This window comes from Peromyscus leucopus, chromosome 3 (assembly GCF_004664715.2).
Source record: "Peromyscus leucopus breed LL Stock chromosome 3, UCI_PerLeu_2.1, whole genome shotgun sequence".
NCBI lineage: Eukaryota > Metazoa > Chordata > Mammalia > Rodentia > Cricetidae > Peromyscus > Peromyscus leucopus.
Genome location: NC_051065.1, coordinates 87,235,058 through 87,241,175, shown reverse-complemented (window position 1 = coordinate 87,241,175; position 6,118 = coordinate 87,235,058).

The window sequence follows — 6,118 nt, the reverse complement described above, 5'->3', positions numbered from 1 at the left end:
GGGGCTGTAGACACTCAGGTCGATTCGGTAGGATTCCAGGCTTCAGTTCCCCAGCTAGCGTAATCATGAACCAAATAAGACAGTTGCCATTGCAATTTTGTTGTTGTGTTTTGGAGACAGGGTTTCTCCCTGCCTCTGCTCCCCAAATGCTGGCATGAAAGGCATCAGTTGCCATTACAATTAGACGGTGATACTGAGGCAAGCAAGGAGCTACTCCAGTTAGACCTCACTGACTGAAACAAGGAAGCATGGAATTTGGGTTCACAGGTGGCTTGGGCCATGGAAGACAAACTTCCAATGGTCTGATCGTTCTTCTCATAGAGTCAAGGGCAGAAGAGACGTGCTTGATCCTGGCCTCCACAGTTTCTGGTCACTGCAGGCAGCAAAGCCCCTGGGATTCTGCAGACTCCAGTTGCCACCACATTTATGACAATTTCATCTCTGTCCAGAGTAGCTGTACAAAAGATTGCGTGGAAGATGGTGGCTGGGGAGATGGCTCAGAGGATAAAGCACTCCTCACGGAAGCATGAGGACTCAGGTTCTGATCCCCAGAACCCACCAGTCTGGTAAATGCCAGTTGGGCTCCCACCTGCCTGAAATTCTAGTTTTGCAAGGCAGAGACTGGATTCTCAGATCTATCTAGCTAGCAAGACTAGTCATATCGGAGAGCTCTGTTTGGACGAGAGACCCTGCCTTTAATGAGTAAGGTAGAGGGACAGGAGAGGATGATCTTCTCATATCAATCTTAGACCTCCACAAGACCATGCACTTATGTGTGCATGCATATACACATATGCCCACACATATGCAAGCCGCACATACATGGAAAAAAGGAAAAAAGAAAAAAAAAAGGAAAATGGGTCTGCTCATCCAAAGGGGTCTCTTGCTTCCTCCAAAGCAGCTTACATCTAGAGTAAGCTTTAAGGATAAAGGACTTTCTTGGGCCAAATATGGCGGCATCTGCCTTTAATCCCAGCACTCAGGAGGCAGAGGCAAATGGGTCTCTGTGAGTTTGAGGCCAGCCTGGTCTACTACATAGGGAGTTCTTAGTCAGCTTAGGCAACAAAGTGAGACCCCCGTCTTAAAATTAAAAACTGATAATAATGATGATGATGATAATGATGATAACAATGATAATAATAGACCTTCCTAACTTCACTTTTGACTCTAATACCAAACTCCCTTTCCCTCTTCCAGAAGGTCTACCCCAGGTCCAAACCAGAGATAACTTTCACTCTACGCAGAAGAAACAGGTTTGGATATAGTACCAGCACAGGAGACAAAATTAAGGTATCTCCTGGGCAGCATATATTCTGGCTTAAAAGAGAACGACTAAGGCCGGGCGGTGGTGGTGCACGCCTTTAATCCCAGTACTCAGGAGGCAGAGGCAGGAGGATCTCTGTGAGTTCGAGGCCAGCCTGGTCTACAGAGTAAGCTCCAGGAAAGGCCCAAAGCTACACAGAGAAACCCTGTCTCGAAAAACCAAAAAAAAAAGAGGAGTTTGTTTAAGGAGATCGCAGGGAAGCCAGAAGTGGGCCCTGCAGCTTCTGCCTACATCACTCTCGGTGTCCTTCTGAGGGTCTAGACAAGGAAATGGTTATGACAAAGAGTTGACTTAGGCCCACATTGCACACAGTTCTTTCTGGCTTAGAATGTCACATGGCAATGAGAAGCCGCTAGGATAGACGGAACAGCAGGAGTTCGGAATCCTGCGACAGTGTGTGCTCTGCAGTGCATTCTCTGGCATCTTTTCTCTTTTCCTTTTGGTACTGGGGATCTTTATCGGAACTTGTCACAAGTAATTTATGAGGAATCGGTGTGATTGAATGTATCAGAAGGATGTCATTGGGCTTCTGTGCTTTGATACGACCCAAAGATCAGTACGTCTCTAGTCTTCCGGTGGGCTTGAGAAGACGGAAGTGTGAGAGGGAACAGAATAACCTGAAGGATGTAAAGAGACTGTTGGGGTAGGTTCAGTTTGCATGTGATCGCTAGGGTAGATGATCAGAACTTCTGGTTTTCTTTTCTTCTTAAAATTTTTACGTCTATTTTTTATTTTAGTGTGTGTGTGTGTGTGTGTGTGTGTGTGTGTGAGAGAGAGAGAGAGAGAGAGAGAGAGAGAGAGAGAGAGAGAGAGAGAGAGAGAGAGACCATGTGCAAGTGAAGGTCAGAGGACAGCTTCTGAGAGTTAGTAGGTAGAGTGGGTCTCAGGGACGGAACTCAGGTCAGCAAGTTTGGCAGCAGGTGTCTTTTTTTATGTCTTGCCAGATTTTCTGTTTTTTCAAACATCTACAATAAAGGACATTTTGTTGTTGTTGTTGTTTTGAGACTGGGTTTCTCTGTGAAGCAGTCGTGGCTGTCCTGGAACTCACTCTGTAGACCAGGCTGGCCTTGAACTCACAGAGATCTGCCTGCCTCTGACTCCTAAGTGCTGGCATTAAAAGCATGTGCCACCATCACCCAGCAGATAAAAGGAGATCTTGATGTGTTATTTCATTTTTAGTTGTAAGCAAATGTATATAGAACTGAAACAAAAAGGAAGAAAAAAAGAAATAGAGAGAGAGTGTGTGTGCTAGGTGTGATGGCATGTGCCTGTAAGGGAGAGGGAGTCAGAGGATTACAAGTTCAAGGCCAGCCTGTTCTACTTATCAAGATGCTGTTGAAAACAAAATGTCTGGGGGAAGAGCTCAGTGGCTAGAATGCTTGCCTAGCGTGCACCAGTCATGAATTTGATTGCCCAGCACCACATAAAGTGATATGATGCCCCGTGCTTGGGGCCCGTACTGGGAGATGGAAGCAGAAGGCTCAGAGTCATTCTTGGTTTTCTATTGAGTTTGAGGCTAACCTGGGCTACATGAGACCTGTTCTAAGCAAACCAAAATAAAGAACCAACCAATCAGATTGGGAGTTCCAGCCTCTAACGGGGTGTCCCCATCCACAGCACTGGGTAGAAACCCTTCCCTGCTCTTGAGTCACAGGCAGAGGTCTTTTGCTGCTTCTTCCACCCCACTCATCCCTGGGAACTCCCTGGCTCCGTTTCTGTGTGCGGCTCACTCCAGCTGAATGGTTCTTACCGCACCCCCCGCCCCCGCAGCCGCCCCCCCACGCTGGCCCCGGCCTCACTCACACTGCTTTCCCTCCGGGTTCCTGGTGAAATGTCACCTCCTCTGAGAGGTCCTCCTTCTGCGCACTATTTTATATGAAATACTTATTTTCTTTCCCGCCCGAATTATGCCTCTCATGACCGTCCTCTCTGTAACTGTTAGTGGCGCTTACCCTTGCCTCCACCACTGTGCAGCAGAGGCCAACAGAGGAGTGAACAGGGAGAAGCCCCGTTGTCTCTGAAGAGGGCACTGTGAACAGCATTATACTTATGTGTGCAGAACCTGATTCCACAGGGGAATTCAAGGTGGCTTGCAAAAATACAGACAACGCAAAGAAGAAAAAGTAAGTAAGCAAGAAAAGATAGAGCTAGGAAAGCTGAAGCAGGTAGAAGAGGGGTCACCTATTTACAGGGTGGAGGGCTGGCCATACTGCTAGCGGCCTGTTACCAGCAACCTGGAGAATCGGAAACAAAAGGACACAAGAGGAGAAGGGCATGAGAAAAAGAAGTTACCCACAGTCCAGTGGTTTGTAGGTTTTGCAAGGTCTATGAAATTAAAGCCAACTCTGTTGGGTCTGAGAAAGTTAATCCTGTTTCTACGAATTGAAAGAAAACTTTAGCATGGAATTTTCTGAGACGTGGTCTCACTTTGTAGCTCAGGCTGGCCTCGAACTTCCTATGACAATCCAGGCTAACTAACCTCTCTGACTTGTAGAGATTCTCCTACTCCTGCCTCCCCAGTGCTGGAGTTACAGGAGTGTGCCACCATGCCTGTCTCCTTTCTTCAAAAAAACAAAACCAAAAAACTTTTTAGTTAGCATACAATACATTCACCTTTCATTGTGAATGTTTTCATACATAGCTCACACACACACACAACACACACAACAACACACACACACACACACACACTTTATGTTATACTTTGTTCTCATCTGCTACTCCCACTGCACTCTCCTCGAGTATCTCTTTCCTGAATAGTTCTTCTATCTGCTTTCATGACACCTACATCCCATTACCCCTCTGGTTCCCCTTAGCAAGGATCTTAATATTTTTGTTTCCTTGTTGATTTTTTTCCTGAAAGTGGTCAGACCGAGGAAAATAACATCAAAGAACAGGACAGAGTCTCCTTGTCCTTTGGAAGCTTGTGTCGTAGAGGAAACAGGGCCCAGCTATTTATGAGGGCCCCATGCACCCCCACACTCTGTTGCCTCTTCCTGCTGGAGGACTAAATGAATTGCCCAAGGAGACACAGTTGCCTAGTTGCCAGCAGGCTGAACCAAGAAAATGAGTGCTCAGCTAAGGGCCTATGGCCTTCTACCAAACCCGCCCGTCTAGATAACCAGGTGCTGGAATCCAGGCCCCGGAGGACCCCACAACCTTTGCTTATCAGTTAAAATCCTCCAGTTCGAATGAATATCAAAGGGAGCCTCCAGGGAAGTGAATGGTTCTGCAGGGCGGCTCGCCTGCTGAGAAGATGTGAGAGGCGGCCCCTCTCCCGCTCTCTGCCTGGCACTCGGATTTCCTCAGGCATGCAATCCGCCCTACGACCTCCCCTACCTGCCTCCCAACACTGCTTCTGAGTTTGAATCCCTCTGAGTCAGCCCTCTACAGCCTTATTCCCCTCTACAGCTATATTATTTATTTCAATTTAATTAAATTATTATCATTTTAAGGCCATATTTTAAGGCCGGGTCTCACGTAGCACAGGGTTCATGACCAGGGCCTTCTCTTCTCTTCTTCTAATAATTTTATCAAGGGTAATTTTCTACTATCTCCCCACTTCCCCCTGCCCCACCTGCTACCCTATTTTTCCTAATCTGACCGTAACAGCCCTTCCTTGAACTTGCTATGTTCCCTTGAGGTGTCCTTGAATTCTGGATCCTCCTGCCTCCTCTGTTCCAGTGCCTCAGGCCTGCACAACCATGCTTTCTTAGGTGGCCTGGGGAAGCACCCGGTACTGAATCCTGAATAGTCTAGCAGGGCCTGTTAGGCAGAGTATTCAGGAGAATTGCTCAGGGCAGCAGGGGGGTGTCTTTTGCAAGACCCCTATTATTAGGATCCTGCACCAGCGCTGATGTGGTTTACCTATCACCTATTCTAAAGAGACATGGTGGACTAAGCCTCCCTGCCCCTATTCCATGTCCACTCAGCACCCCAGATGGTGACTTTCTTTGGAAATGGGGCTTTTACAGAGCTATAATTAAAGTAAGAATCAAGCTGAGGTTATACAAACTGAGGGCAGCCCCTAAATAATACCAGAGCACCATCACAAGAGACAGGAAAGGACAGAGGGGTCCACGGAGAGGACAGCCTTGCAAAGACAGCCAAGCTGAGCAGAGAAGGCAGCTCTGCCCTCACACATCAAGGGACACGTGGGGATGCCAGACCTTGGATGAGGCAAGTGTGGGAGAGGTCTGCACACCTTGGAGTTAGACTTCCGGACTTCAGGACTGTGACTGAACACGTTTTTTTTGTGGTCTTAGACTAGCAGCCCTGGGAAGCATACAAAGACACGCCATTCCACATGAATTTTTGTTCAATGTTATTGTGTGTGTGTGTGTGTGTGTGTGTGTGTGTGTGTGTGTGTGTGTGTGGTGCTGAGGGTTGAATCCAGGGCTTCAAACATGTTAGGCATTTTGTCTTACCAATAAGCTATGTCTCAAGCCCTCCTTTATTTAGAGACAGAGTCTCACTATGTAGACCAGGCTGTCCTCAAACTCTAGAAGATCTACCTGTTTCAGCCTCCTGGTGCTGGGATTAAGGGATCACACAACAACAACTGGCCCCTTCTCCACATTTTATTTTGATACACGATACAGTTAAACTGCCTCAGCTGTCCTTGAATTCACTCTGGTGTCAAATGATCTTCCTGCTTCAGCCTTTCAAGAGCTGATATTAGGGCTGGTGCCATGGCTCTACGACACTGACTGCTCTTCCAGAGGACCCAGGGTTCAATCCCCAGTACCCACAAGGCAGCTCACAACTGTCCATAACTTCCAGTTCCAGGGGATC